The sequence below is a fragment of the Lemur catta genome, chromosome 12, assembly GCF_020740605.2.
Source record: "Lemur catta isolate mLemCat1 chromosome 12, mLemCat1.pri, whole genome shotgun sequence".
Lineage (NCBI taxonomy): Eukaryota > Metazoa > Chordata > Mammalia > Primates > Lemuridae > Lemur > Lemur catta.
In genome coordinates, this window is record NC_059139.1 from 94,712,963 (window position 1) to 94,728,600 (window position 15,638).

General features: G+C 50.3%; 1 long non-coding RNA gene across 8 annotated transcripts; it reads right to left on the bottom strand.

Moving 5' to 3' along the window:
• Positions 1-3,406: 3,406 nt before the first annotated feature.
• LOC123648338 lies at positions 3,407-10,269 on the bottom strand. Of its 8 annotated transcripts, none has more exons than XR_006738571.1 (5): positions 10,117-10,269; positions 7,790-7,846; positions 6,552-6,624; positions 5,823-5,957; positions 3,407-3,904 (listed from the first exon to the last, which is right to left on the bottom strand). It is a non-coding gene; the product is annotated as an uncharacterized LOC123648338 (long non-coding RNA). The 8 variants fall into 8 exon arrangements; XR_006738574.1 differs by lacking the exon at positions 10,117-10,269 and adding an exon at positions 8,848-8,862; XR_006738575.1 differs by lacking the exon at positions 7,790-7,846 and having other exon boundaries at positions 10,117-10,265.
• Positions 10,270-15,638: the final 5,369 nt, after the last annotated feature.

Consider the following 15,638-nt stretch of genomic DNA (forward strand, 5'->3'; position numbering starts at 1 on the left):
ATACTGGAGATGTAGAAGTGCCAATGAGAAAGAGCAAGTACAGCAAACTCCACACTGGGAGTCACAGGTTCCAAACTGACCCTCTCGGAAAATAACACTGGTCTTTTTGTTCTTAGAAGAACTCTTATGGTTTCAGCCTTCTCACATGTTTCAGTCACATTTTCACAGTTAAGTGTTTTCTGTACAATCCAGTATATTGATAACTGAGTCAAACTGCTTTACCCAAAATTTGGTTGACAGCCTTTATAAGACGGCCTACTTAGGAAAATCTTAACCTTATCCCATTTTGTTAGAAAAATGATTTAGGTCCAACTGGTTTTTATAAACTGGTGAGTTTATATGTTTTACTATCCCATGACTAAAATTCTAAAATGAAAACTGTAAGACCTTTTTTATGTGTATATGTATATATATATATACACACTATATATATATATATTTAGATGTATTGGTGCATATACACATGCATTATATCATATGTAATGTCTACATAATAAAATCTTGTGTAGTCAGCAAGAAATCCCTTCAAAAGTTGTATTTTGATTGGCTTAAATAAATGAACACTCATAAAATATTTAGTAATTAAATCAAATTATTTTTAGTTCATATGACAAGAAAAGTTTGGCAAATTGTTTTAAAAATTAATGATAACATAAAATTAGAAATGTCTTTAAAGTTGTCAACATACTTTCTTGCCTGGTTTACCGGCTTACTGGTGAAGGTTTTTGCATCCATGTAACTTTCTGTACTGCTTTCAAAGTCTTTTGATTATCACTTTGGTTAAATGAATGACTGCTATTTTACAGTGTTCTCTGATTTTGTTTTGGTCAAATGTTTTGAGCCCTTTAACATCTTTGACAAACCTCCCCCAAATTGAATTCTAACTTAAGCATCTTTAACCTAGAATTAATTATGAAAATTTCCAGTTGGGTCCCTGGAAAGATTCAAAATATATATCTCTCATCTTAAAAGGATATTAAATGATTAGACTCATTGGATAAATTGTATAAGAAACATGGTCCAATGATAAGTGACACTAGATCTTACTTAGTTTCATTTATTGGTATGTTGTTGATATGAATGTTTCAAAAATATCATTTCTATAAGCATTGAAGTTTATAGAAGTTTAATATATTATCAGTCATAATTCTGGTTACTATCTGTGATAGATATAGTGCAGTTTCCTTATTTAAACTTTCATCAGATTTTTAAAATCTCTAAAAATCATTTACAGTCAGATTCATGAAACAGACTCCAACAAATACTCTTAAATACACATCTCTGATAACTTTAAGGACAATGGACTAAATAAAAATTTCTGGAACTCTGCTAAAGAAATGGATGGATTCATGATACTACTAACGGAGATTAAGCAGAACAAATGTTGACTACATGACATTGAATACCTGATAAAATCATGTCTGTATGACCTTTATTTAAAACATTTTTTTTTACTTGAAATGTTTGTTTTCCAGATTTATTTATTACCAAGGCTTTGACTAAAATATCATATTTGAAAATATGCATACAATGTCTGACTTCAAGGGTCCCTAGGCTTAAAAAATTTAATAAAAACTCACTTTCTGTCAGAGCCATCATCCTTACAACAGTAAATAAAACCTGAAGTCTGCCTTGGTTTGGCTTCCTAGCCTTAAGAAGTTATTAAACCTGAGGTTTCTATGTGATCAATACAGAGAAAAAAAAGTTATACTTCTAAAAAGAACAGCTATAATACATTCATTATTTGACTGTAGCTCTCTATATTATTTTCTTAATTTTTCTGGGTTCTTCTCATCCAACTTTCTTACAAAAAATACAAAATGGAAACTTCTCTGTGCCTTAAGGCCTATAAGCTGAAACTAGATACATTTCAAGAAACAAGTCTGTGGGTAATGTACAGGCCACACAGAAAGTTCACCAAACTATCTGATGCCATAGCCAGAGACACTGAAATGTAACCCAGAACAAGTTGAATTTCCCATGCTATAAACAGCTTTTCCTAAGTGGTTGAAGCAAGACTCCATATAATAATTCTCACCACATACGTCTGGACTTTTCAATATGTTCAGTTGATTACCTTTAAAATTAGTTTCATGGTTTAAAGCTATTATTCAAACTGGGCTTATTATTCCCTTATGATTTTAAGGTTTATTCTTATTGTCTGCCTAATCTTTGTAAGTCCAGCTCTCTTCATAACATAATTTGGCTAAATGCTTCAAGATAATTTCTGATGCCTGTGGGACTGAGAAGATGGAACTTGATGCTGGAATCCAAACAGCTGTCCCCAGGGAAAATGTTTCCATCTGGCCTCTTTGTTACTGTAATGTGTTCTGGGTCCCTGACAGGTCCTCATACTTTCCCCTAACCTGGGACAGAGACCACCAGGACAGGTTCATTTTCGCACCTGTCAGGTGCCAAGGGACAGGGTTTGGCACTCAGTTTTGTACCATTTTCTGCACAATTTCCCACGTGCCTTTGTGGCACCCCGACATGACTGTGTGATCTCTGGGTTAGAAGCTATGTCTTTACAGTCAATTACATTCTTAAAGCCTTCATGGGTCACTTACTACCCTGTAGCTGCAAAGCAGTGTTTTCAGGGTATATGTGCATGTGTCAGCGTGTGCATGTCCGTGTTGGTGATTGTGTCTATGTGCATGTCTGAATGTTGGTTCGTGTCTATATGTGCATGTGTGTAGTGTGTACGTACATGAACGTGTGTGAGTGTGTCTATGTGTGTGTGAGAGAGAGGGACACAAAAGTGAATGAGACACACACCGTGCTTTGAGGAGCTCCGACTGGAAGATAAGGCCATCCAGGGCACAGGTGACTCATGGGAAGCAGACATGTGGTGGAGACGGGGTAGAAATCTGGGAAGGGGTGGGAAAAAGCTCTGTGGACTGAAGGGCCTCTTGGTTGGGTCTTAGAGATGAAGCACATCTCACCTGGGCACAGCGCAGCGGGAGGGACCTTCTGAGGAGGGAACTGCTGGACCAAGGCTCGGAGAACAGGGTTGTGTATGTCCAGGGTCAGAGAACTCCAGTTCGACTGGATGTGGCTCTGGCTCTTCTCAGAGAGTCTCCTTTGGTACTGGGACATCTGATGTGGTCACGAGGCCCAGGCCACAGACCGAACCCTCCTCTGTGTCCAGGAGGTTGGCTGGAGCCAGGAGGGGACATGGCTACTTGGACTCCCTACAAGCCACACTGGGGGCCCAGGAGACTCAGCCGTGAGGTGTGATGGAAGATGGGGCGTGGATGTGCTCTGGCTGCACCTATGTTCTCAGGCCCCGCCCAAGCACTTCTCACCCCTCAAGCCAGGGGCCCCAACTGAAGTTTTTTGGGGGAAGCCACGGCCCACAGCTGAGTGAGAAAATGGAGGCACAGACTCTGATAGGAGCACACCCTGATTTTGTCAACCCATGTCAGTTTATTTTCCCTCACCCCAGAAAGTTCAAGGCAGAATTGAGCACAAGCTGAGGTCCAGGCTCTGAAAGAAATCCAGGTGTCTCCCTGTAGGAGCACGTCGTAAAACCAGCACACACTCCGGGCCCCAGATGCCCACTCCTTCCTACCAGGGGAAGCCGTTCATGTTCTCGGTGAGAAGGCACCTCCCGGAGGTGGCCACCATGCAGTATCTGATGTGACTCAGTGCCCCTTAGGCTGCTGTGTTGGCTGGGCCAGCTCCCTCCTATGCTCGAACTGCTGTTGGCCGCCTGAAGGAGCAAGGACAGCTCCTACTCCAGGTCTTCAATCCTCTGAGCGAGGTGGACTCTCCTCACCTGCAGCTCCAGGGCCCAGTGGCTCTTCAGGGCCCAGGGTCCCAGCTTTTCTCCATCTGGGCCACTTTTCTCCAGTGGGTGAAGTTTATCTTCCTGCCACTCACAAGGGGAGATGCTGGGAGCCACCTGGGAATGACAGACGCACAACACGGACAGGTGACCCCTGAACGCTCTCAGCTCACTCTACCCTGAGCCCTCTCTGTGGTCTTGGCCCTGACTTTTGTCATTTAGACACTCTCTAGGCACCAACATCCACCCCAAACATGGGAATATGCCAGTGAGCTCCCTCCAGGGACTGATCTCATGATTAACTAATGATGACACAGTGTTCACAAGTTTCTGTCACCACAGTAATGCACAACAGTGGCCAAATATATCGTTATACAATTGTCATGTTTAATAATTTAAAACGATTATTGAATAATTAAATCTCAGCATATTTTATAATCCCTCATCTAATCCTAATTTTCCCTTCCTTAAAACCAGGGATATTTGTATAGAATGTATTTTTAAGGATGATCACCTGTTACTTTACCCTCACCGAGTCATGCTCTTCTGGCCCCTCAGTGCAGCTGAGGACAGGCTGCTGCACCTACCTAGTCCCTCTGCTGTCGAGCTACCTTCACAGCTGCCCGTCTGAGGTGGACGGAGGGCGGGTTCACAGAGGAACTGACCCCTCAGCTTAGAGCAAACGCTGTGGAGGAAGTCCAGATAAAGCTCAGGGCAAGAATGATTGGTGCGATGAGATGACAGGAAGCCAGCATCTGCATTTGGGTTTCCCAAGGGGACCCACCTCTGGGGCTCAGGGACTCTGGAAGGCCGTGAGAGACACAGTTCCCGCAGCCTCACTTGGAAGGGCATCTGTGCCTCTCGTGGCCAGTCCTTGGGCCACACCCTGCCTTGTCTGCTCACAAGAGAAATGTCCCCTCAGCTGTTTGTGGACACAGGTGCCCTTTCTTATCATTTCTGTACTGTGAGGTCAGTTTGACCAAGAAGAGTTGATATTCCAGATCTTCAGACATCAAGACCCAGATACCCACGATGTTCTCCTGAAACTCTCCATATTGAGGGACCAACCTGACTTTCCCTGCTGAGTAAGAATGAGAAGAAAACCTGCCCCTTGGCCCTGACTCCTGGGGTCACCGTGGCAGAGGGTGTTCCCTGGCAGGGGAAGAGGGGATTCTGTGGTATTTCAAGGTATCCCAGCCCAGACGCCCACACTGGGAAGGCGGATGTGAGAAGGTGCCTATCCATGCCCCTCCGCCACCCACGGTGCTTCGCTAATTTTAGCATGCAGGGACGAGGCTGGGAAAAGTGAGGCCCTGGGCTTCGGTGTGAAAGTCCAGGGACCCAGAACAGAGGATTAAACATGACCCGATAGCAAAGTGGGGACAGGACACACAGTTAGAGATAAATGACATAAAAGGTGCCAGAAACTTCAAGTCTGGTTGAATAGTATGTTATACAGTATGAAAACAATCAAACTGGTGAACTAACACCCAGAGACTGGCTGCCGGCTTCAGCAAATAAAGTTGACTTTTTTGCTTTATTTTTTCTATATTTTTAAGCAAATAAAGTGATATTGAGCTCAGTGCAGACACAATGGCATGATCACTTCTATCTTTCATCCTCCTTTCTTCTCCATCCTCTCCTGCATCTGCAGCTATGACAGGGAGCAGCCTGGATGGAAGATGCATCTTGCAGAAAGCTCCTGGTCCCAGAGGTGTGCACTATTAATTAGGCTACATCTACAACAGCCATTGTTAGTGCTCCTTTTCCATGCCCGTCCTCAGTATTTTCAGGCTGTGAATTAACTTAGAGAGTTCCAACCTAATCTGACGGTGTGGGCTTCCCTGTCTCCAGCCCCAGCTCTAAGCTTTCCATTCATGAAACCAACAAAACAGAACCTGACTTTGACTGGCGGACATTCTGGTCAGAGCTGGCTATTGCAGTCCCAACACCTCTCTGTGGAAGGGGCCGTGACTCCATGGGTCCTACCCCCCTGGACACCTTAGGAGCTGAGATGCTCGTCTGCTGGGCTTACCACAAATGTGCAGCATTCACCTGGGGGCAGTGGGTCTGGCTCATCCTCCTCTTTCTGGAGCTCCAGGGCTGGAGAAGAGAGCTGGAAGAACTCATTCACCTCATGCACAGTGTCTTCCACATGCCGTGTCTTTCCCTAGAAACAAGGAACATGTGGTCTTTATTACTTTCATTTGTATTCTAATTTCATTGAAAATTTCTTGTGCTCCTACTCCATGATATACAGCGGGGTCAGTGCAGGGCACACAGACTCAGAGTCAGGTGCTGCTCTCGGACAGCTGAGTATCTGAAGGCAAGGGGAGCCAGACCTGCAGCCCAGCACAGCAAAGTAGTAAAGCTAATTGTAGAGAGATACACCAGGCACTGCAGGAGCAAAAAGCAAGACGCCTAGTCCAGAGAGGATGATCAGGGAGAGCTTTTTGGAAGAGGTGATGTCTCAGCTGAATATTAAAAGTTGGACAGGAGTTAGCTGGGTGGAGAGTGGGAGAAGAGCATTTTAGGCAAAGGGAGCAACATTTGGGTAAACACAGGCATGAGAGAGTATAGGTAACATTGATCTATTTGTCCATCTATTCATTTGTCCACCCATTCGTTCATCCATCCATTCATCTAACCTTCCATAAATGAACTGAACCATCCATCTACCCATATATCCATCTAGCCACCCACCCACCCATTCTCTACCCATCTATCTACCCATGCTTCTATCCATAAGTAAAGAAAGACTTACTATGAACCCAGTGTGTATCAAGACAATGGTCAGTTATGGGACACTATTAGGGAACTTCCATGGAGTTTATAACCTATGAAGAAAGGCAGACATAGGGCAAGAAATTACGTGTGAGGGGGGTTATGTGAGTGGATGTTTGGCTTGCAGTGGGGATTAATTAAAGTTCATTTGGCAGCATAGAATTTGTCAGGAAAAGTGTCAAGAGATGATGCTAGAGAAATGAGGGTGGCATGCTTTTCTTACATTGTGGGGTCATCTAAAGGCCAATTTGGTAGAACCTTTCTTATGAATAGAACCTTCATTTTCTTGGGAGGGTCAATTTGCCCAGCTGAAAAATGATTTACCTCAGACTCTCCATAAGATAGAGATAATCATGTGGCTAGTTTTGGCCAAAAAGATGTAAAAGGCAGTATTGCCGGCCTCTAAATGATGGCTTGTTGTCAGGCTGGCCTCATAAAATGACTGCCAGCAGCACGCATGCTGGCTACTCCTTCACATCCAACGGCAGAGCAAAGGCCAAGGCCCGTTGTTAGAACCGGTGGTTCTAAAACCATATGGTCTCAAGCTTCACTCTGACTGGGACACCCTGATCCAATTTATGTAACTAGGAAAGTGCCATTTCCTGATTGATTTGCATCTGCATCAATCACTATGACAGGGAAATGGGATTATTCCAAGTGGTTTAGAGCAACCAGAGCCCTCCTCTGGATCTGAAGATGAGGTTTCCCCTTCTAAACACCATGGCTGTCGCTCGAGGGAACTGAAAATGGATGGTAGAACAACTTCACTGTTTGCTACAATTAAAAAAATAACTTTTAGCTATTTAGTGCAGTGTTCCTCATTGCCTTTTCTTCATTTTAAAGTTATCTCTTATTTTATTACATTAGACTCTTTCCAAATAAAATATCATGCTTTATCATCCACAGGCAAGCGTAGCTGAGAGTGAATTAACGCAAGCCAAGAAATTAGCAACAATTTCAGAATATCCAGGTTGGCGGTCTTACCTTCTCTCCCCAATTCCCCCGATTTTTCTATCCCTCCATTTTTTCAATAATCTTTTCTGTTTTCCCCTTCCTTCCACTTATAATCCTGTTTTTCTTCTCTCAATATGACTTTTAACATATGCAAACATAACAGGATGTATAATTAGACATTTCCCTACCTCCCACAAGTTTAGCTAAAGCCTCAAATCTGTTGACACAGGTGACAATGTCCTCCCACAGAGGAACTACACATACCCTCTCAGGAGTTATTCAGAGGAAGCCAAAATCATCCATTGCTCATCTCCCCAGCATCTGTGAAAAACAAAAATAGAGATTCATTAGAAAGAAAGTTCTACAGAGGTGAATTTATAGGTAGAGATGAGACAGGGATGGTCTCACCCCCCCAGAGCCAACTGAGGAAGACTTTCAAGTGACTCACTCAGAGAGTGCCGGTGCTTGGCAGAAGGGGGAGCTAGTATCTTATTCTCCAAATGGATATATACCAAGAGCCACAGTCTAGGAGTTTGGCGGGTGAAACAGGGGAAGAAAGAAGAGAGTAAAGGAACAAATATTGCCCATCCTTCCCACCGCTGAACCTCAAGGTTTAGGGGCAGGGTTGAGCTGGGCTGAGGGTGGAGAGCTTACAGGAAACCTTTAAGTTGTATGCAGGATGGAAAGTTGGCTTTAGACTGAACTGGGCTTTCTAATACCTGAAAACACCACTCTTCAATAATATCCCCAAAAGGCCCCGCTGAAGCTGTTTTCAAGAATTGAGAAAGAAAAGTCCAAAAGAATACCATTTTAAGTTAGCTGTGGAAACATTCCTTAAAATTTTACATTACCTTTTTAATGCGAAGAAAAAGGTAGTTTCCTAATTCTACCCTACTGAATTCAGTTATTTATTAAGCAGGAGGAGTGGCTGCCTGAGCCCACAGAGAGATGGAGCTGAGCTTCTCTGGCTTGTGCCCTGGACACCAGCAGGGGAGGAAGCCCAGCACTGCTGGGCACAGAGCAGAACGTACGTAAACAGCTCACTGCCCCTGGGAAATGGCAAATATTTAGCACATATGAAATATTTCCATTTCAGAATTCTGACAAGCAGAATTGTAATATACATAATATCCAAATTACTTCTGACTGGTAGAATTGTGTGGAATAAAGTAGAATTTTTCCATTGAGTCTTTTGGCAAAACATGGAATTACCTTCCTGTAGGAAAAGAAATTCACTTGGGATCAATGAAATCAGCCTTAAGAGTGTAGAGAATGTATTTGAACAAAATTATTATTAGGCTAAAATGAATATGGATAAATACCTGATAGAAAATAATCACCAAGGCCAGGCACGGTGGCTCACGCCTGTAATCCTAGCACTCTGGGAGGCCGAGGTGAGAGGATTGCTGGAGCTCAGGAGTTCGAGACCAGCTTGAGCGAGAGCCAGACCCCCTCTGTACTAAAAATAGAAAAATTAACTGGGCATAGCGTCTGTAGTCCCAGCCACTCTGGAGGCTGCAGCAGGAGGATCGTTTGAGCTCAGGAGTTTGAGGCTGTGGTGAGCTATGACGAGGCCATTGCACTCTAGCCCAGGTGACAGAGTGAAACCCAGTCTCAAACAAAACAAAAAAAAACCCCACATTACTCACCTGGTATGATTTATACTCAAAAAATCCCTATCACTTTGAATCCATTATATTTGAAATCTCCAAACAACTTTCAAATATTGAAAAAAGACACATGCCAGAGCTCCTGCCTAGTAACTTCCAAGTGGAGAGTTTATGGATAATTCATTCTCACATTCCGTAAGCAGGTAGCATACCCGCGTACACTATGACGGTGGAAAACATGAAAGGGAAAAGCCAGCGACAGCACTGCTCATTCACAGTCAGCGCAGCAGTGGGCTGGTGACAGTTTTCTAGGTGACTCTCAGGGAGGCTCCAACCCGGCGGCGCTGGGTCAACGTGATTCCTTAACCCTGGCCCTTACAACTACACACCACTGTGATGCGCTCCGAAGCTGATTACAAAAGCCTGACTGCTTGGGCACATCAAGTACTTGGGCGTCCTTTTATATTTTTCTCCCACGGAACACGAAGCCTGACACCTGAAACTCGTCTAACCTTGTTCAGGGGCTTTGGAGTTTTTATTACTTTTAAAGCCCACTGGGCATAGATTCAGTTTCGTGTGTGCTGTGTATGCAAGACCAACCCATCTCCCGCATGCACGGGGAAGAACGCGTGACAGTCAAGCGGCTCCGTCTCCCGAGTAACTTTTTTATCGGTTAGTCCTGAAATTCCCACAGGCAGCAAACGTCAAGCACCGGCCTGGCCACGCGCACAGACCGGGCCCTGGCGCCTCCCGGGCGGATCTGTCCACCCTGGTCCCGCCCGGCCCAGCCCCGGCCCAGCCCCGGCCCGCTCCGCCCGGGGCCCTGACCCGCGCCCCCCTCGCTGGCCCATCTGAGGCCCCCACGACCCCCCCAGAGGCCGCGCCCGGAGCCCGTCGGCGCCCCCGGAAGGGGGTCCCGCGGGGGACTGAGCTCGCAGCGTCCTCTCCTCTCCGGACACCTTCTCCTCCAGCCGCGCTCACCTGGCCGGCTCCCGCCGAGGGGCCGCCCACCCGCACCCCGGGCCGCGGCGGGTGCGGGGTTCGGCGGGTCTGCAGTCGTCACGGCGAGGGGCGGGGGCTCCCTCTCGCCGGTCAGGTCCGCCCTTGAGTTTGACCTTTGCCCCCTGCGTGGCTGTGGGGAGGGGCCAAGGGCGCGCGTGCATGTTTCTGTGTGCGTGCGCGCTACCGGCAAGGGCCCGGGGTCGCTCCCGGATGCCAGCGTCACTGCCATGGCAACAGCAGCGAATACCCCCACTTTCCCGATTCCTGTCCCCGCCCACTGTGTGCGACCCTGGGCCTCTCGTGCTCTCTCCCAGGAGAAGCACACACTCTCAGAGCGCGCCCGCCCAGAGCGCTGGGGCGTTGGGAGGTCATCTGGGCCTCCTCGCTGCCCGTCCCGCTACTCTCTTCCTCTTGGAGTTCGACCAATCCAGTGAGAAGGAGCCACGGGCAGGGCGGGCTCGGCTCCCAGAGTGGCGTGAAAAATTTCCCGATGCCGAGTGAAAACTGTTCCAGAGCGACAGAGCATGTCCAGTAGCAAAAGGGCGCGCTGGAGGCCAGTTTAGGGAGGAAGAGGAGGTGGCGGCATCGGGGTAGGTGAGAGAAACGTTAGGGCAGGTACTGTGCTGTCAGATTCGGACCCCGTGGATTGGAATGTAGCTCCGCCGCCGTCTGGCTGTGTGACCTGGGGCGTGCTCCTTAAACACTGAACTGCACGTCCCGGGTAAAATGGGGTTGGTGAGTAAAATCGACCGCTGTTCTTCCAAGGATCGAAAGAGAGAATGTGGGAAACGCCTCACCTGGCAAAGGGTAGAACCTAAATGCCTGGGTATTATTATGGAGCCCACATCCTCCGTATTTCACAGATGGAGGGGACAGGGGACTTAGTCAAAACTTAAGGGACTCGTTCCAGGTCAGGTAGTGGCAGAGAGCCAGGCTTCAAGTTCAGTAATCCTCATCCTACGTAGCCTGTCTTGTGCGGGGGCATCACAAATCCCGTGTGATCTGTGCGTCACTTCGTAGTCTTGCCTCCTTCCCAGCCCCGCGAAGGTTTAAAATTCCGCACATAGGGTTGAACAGCTTTGGGGCAACTTTTAGAAATTCAGCTTCTGAATTTGCCCCTGAACGACCAGCAGAACGGTGCTTTCCTCAATTCCCTTGGGGCCTCTGCATTTCTTCTAAAGTTTTGGTTAAAGCGTAAACACAGTAGCAAGGACCTTCAGGACCTCCACAATCCCTAGCTAGCGGAGGGAAGGTAACTCGGTTAACCAATATTTACCTGACATCCACCAAGCAGCAAATGTATTGAGCACCCTAATGCTCACCCTCACCCTAATCCCTAACCCTAACCCTAGTTCTAACCCTAACCCTGCCCAAACCCTAAACCAACCCAACCCTAACTCTAAACCCTAAACCTTAACACTTCCCTTCTGGCCACCAGCCTTCCTCCCCATCCCCAGGAATCCCAAGGACCCCTTATAATCTCCTGGGCCCAGAAAACATGGCTCACACTGTCTCTTTACCAAGTTACAGTCAGGGAAACCGAGACTCAGAGAGGCTGTGGGTGTCCCAAGTGGGGATCCTCAAATATACTGCACTGTCCCAAGCCTTTTTTTTTTATGGGGTGAAATCCATGTAGCATATGACTATTTCAAAGTGAACAATTTGGTGACATTTAGTGCATTCAGAATTGTGCAACCACCACCACTATCTGGTTCCAGAACATTTTCATCACCCCAGAAGAAACTTTCCAGACCCAGCAGGCAGTTACTCCTCATTCTCCCTCCCCCAAGCCTCTCGTTTAACAGAAGGGGAAACCGAGGCCTGGACAGAGACTTGCAGGCAGGCACAGCCCTGATGAGGAATTGGGCACCACTCTGCAGAGGTGGTGGGGTCGGAAGGCCCCTCAGGGTGGGAAGGAAGCCCCCCTTCCTGTCTGCAGAGCCCACCCCCACGCCTCGCCCGCCAGGGGCAGCCCAGAGCTTTCCAGAGCAGTTACTCCTGGGCGGGAATGAGTCTGTTGGAACTGCTGACACACCTGTCCTTGACCCCAAACCACCCTCTCTGTGGGGTAGGCTTGGGAAGCAGGAGGAGGTGGCATAACTGGAAACGTGAAGACATGATGACCCACTCTGGCCCCAGCAGGACGCACCTGTCACAGCCACACTGAGGACACGGATCTCACACCCGCCATGGCCTGGTCCCACAGCCCTTCACGTGGGGTGGGAGCAGCAGGCCCGGGTCATTCTCAACCGACACCTGCCTCGGGGTACAGGGGTCTTTGGGCCCTGTGCCTTCCCTGTGCCCACCCAGTCCTGCCTGTCCCCGCCCACCCTGCCTGGGCCCACTGAAGGTACTGGCCCCTGGGACGCTGTCCCTCGCGGGCTGCAGAGCCTGAGGGACCCGTGCTGAGCGTCGGTGCTCCAGCCTCTGGGTTCAAACCCCAGCCCACCGCTTCCAGGCTGCGGATTGGGGGTGAGAGCTCATTTCTCTGAGCACAAGTTTGCTCACCACTGAAATGAGGCCGCTCTTTCTAGGGTTGAAGACAGGTTTCTAGAGGCAGAGGGCCAGCCCCAAGGCTAATCACCACCGTTTGCTATTAATGACACTTATTACCACGGGAAAAGCTCCAACAACCACGGGCTATGGGGCACTCAACCAAAGGGCAACTCACTTAACTTCTCAGACCCTCCGTCTCTTCCTCTGTAACCAAAGACGAGGTCCCAAGAGTGAAGAGAGGATGCATGGAGATGCTGGGCACAGAGTAGTCACGGAACCAGGCAGCCAGGCCCTTGTTTGTGGCAGGTGGACGTGGGGCTGGGCTGCCGTGGGCCGAGGCCACCGGGGCTCCAGCCCTGCTCTGCCCCTCGGAGACCAGGCCCCCAGGGAGCACCCCCGGAACTTCTCTCTCAGCAGAGGAGACGGGGCACAAGGTGCAGGGACTGCCAGTGAGCGTGTGCCCGGCCCCGTGCAGTGGAGGGGCTCAAGCTCAGAAGCAGCTGCCCCGGCTTTAGAGGGCAGCGGCTGTGTGTTCCCTGGGTGGAATCAGGCACCGGCCCACACACACTCACTGTGCACCTACTGCGTGCAGCCTATCAACTGCTGCGGACCAGGCGCAGGCTGAGCCACGTGGGAACGTGGAGAGTGTTCCAAATGGCCCTCCCAGAGGGTCTCCTGGGGCTGGGGTTGAAATCACACACCTTGTCTGGGGTCCCTAGAGACTCTTCCCAGAACAGAGAAGGAAAGCAACTTGCCCAGGGTCACACAGCCCCACTTCCTGACTGTGAGGCTGAGGAGCTCCTCCCAGCACGGCAGCCTCCACTCTCCTGGGAGCCCACATCTTCCCCACACTGGTTCATCTAATGTTGACCTGAGTCCAGCTGGCCCCCTGCTTTGGATGAGGAAGCTGAGGCTCAGAGAGGGAGGGTGACCATTCCAGGGATGTTGCAGCTCAGCCTGACATGGAACTCTCTCCTGGGCAGAGTTCTCCAGAGACAAGGGAGGCCACCTCAGGGAGAAGGGTCAAGGAGGACACAGGGGTCTCCTGCATGGATGGAGAAGTGTGTCCAGGTGACCTTGTTGGGGGCATTGACGTGCCCTCAGACACTGGTTGGCGCTGCAGTGATCTGGGCTGCATTTTCTAGGGAACTTGGTAGCTGCCAGCTCGAGCTACCTTGTGGGCCCAGTGCCTGGCCCGGAGGACAGGGGTGTTGGTCACAGGCTGTGCACCTGGCCAGGGTGGAGTCTGTGTGAGTTGGGGGCAGGAAACCAGTTGACTCCAGGCACCAAGCGTCCCCAGCAGTGCCCCTCAGCGTGCCTCCCGTGAGCCTCAGGCTTCTCGTCTGGAGAAGAGGCAATGAGAGGGACCCTGATGGATGGTTAAGAAGATGGACAGCGACGTGCGACAGACAACCAGCGCGTCTTCCAGAGCTAGTCAGGCCCTCCAGGGCTGCAGCGAACACACAGGGAAGACAAGGATGGAGGATGAGGTGCCTTCACCCGGGCGGAAGGCTGGGCAGGGAATTCTAAAATGACCCTGCCTCGTCCCTCCTCTGGAGTGTGGGTGGCTGGCTCTGGGATATGACAGGACTTCAGTCCCATAATTAGGTTACACTGGGTGGGAAGGTGCAGGGTTTGCAAACATGCTGAGAACTCTAATCCGTTGACTCTGAGTTGTTGAAAGGAGATGACCCTGGACGGGCCAGACCTGACCCTGGAGCCCTTTACAAGGGCAATTCTGCCACAGCCACGAGAGTTTGGAGCGAACCTGGCAAGGTCGCAGCCCAGGTGGCACCTTGATTATAGTCTGTGGAGCCCCTGAGCGGAGAGCTGTGGCCGGACTCGACCCCACAGGAACTGTGAGACGAGAAATGGGAGCTGTTTGAAGCCGCCGGGTCTGTGATAATTTGTTCCGCGGCACAGGTAGCGCGCACAAGGCCGAGCTCAGGACCCGGGAGGCCGAGCCCCAGGCGTCCCTGCAGCCTGCGGCCCCGCCTTGAGGACCCACAGTGAGCAGCAGACCTGGCCGCCCTGCCCGAGGCCTCACCCCACCTGCCCCTGCGCCTGCCACGGGGTCCACGCATCAAACCGAGGCCTTGAGGCCTGGCTCCCGCACCAGGAGTGCAGCGGGAGGGAGACGCAGGGCAGGGGCTGGGCCCCCAGGCTCCCCCCTGCACCCAGCTGCGCGACCCCAGGCCAGCCCAGGCTCCGGGAGACCCTTGCACAGGGCAGAGGTGGGCACCCTGCCAGGACCGGCCTGAGGCCCCCCTCTCTGCCCCAGCCCTTGTCCACCCCCCGCTGCGCTCACAAGGCCTCAGCGCCCGGCCAGAGCCCAGCAGGATCTCACACCATTGGGGCTTTGGGCCGGGTGCGTAAGGCCTCCTGGGAAGAGGGAATTCCAGGGCCAGAATGTCTCCAGGAATCGGGGGGTCCCTCCCAGAACAAACAGGGCAACTCCCCCTGTCTGTGAGGTCCTGGTGAGACCTCAGCGGGCACCCAGGGATGTGGGGAGGCTGGGGACTGGGGAGACAGGGCCAGCTCTCTAGGGAATTCTAAGGGAGGAAGACTGCTCTTGCAAGCCGGTGCCTCAGGCTCTAGGATGGCCCAGCCCTTGGGCGACGGCAGCAGGTGGCAGAACCCTGCCCCGTCCCCCACTGTCCTGAATGGAGCCACCGTGCATGTTCCTGCCTCCTGTGCAGGGAACACACTGACTGGTCACCTGTAGGCCAGCAGGCCAGCAGGGAGGACCCCGCCCAGGGCAGGGCTTTGTGGGCATGCCCGTTCCCTACAGGGGCTGGATCCTGGGCCAAGTGTGAGACTGTGACCTGAGCCTTGTTTCCAGCACTTTCCTCAGAAGGTCCTGCCTATCCAGGGTGGCTGAGGAGGAGTGGCGTCACCTCCCCATGTCCACCCGGCCCTTCTGGGGACCGCCCTCCCTGTGTGGGAAGAGCCCTGGCGAGAAGGAGGCTCCGGGACCACTGTGCTCTCAGCACTCCCCTGTGAGA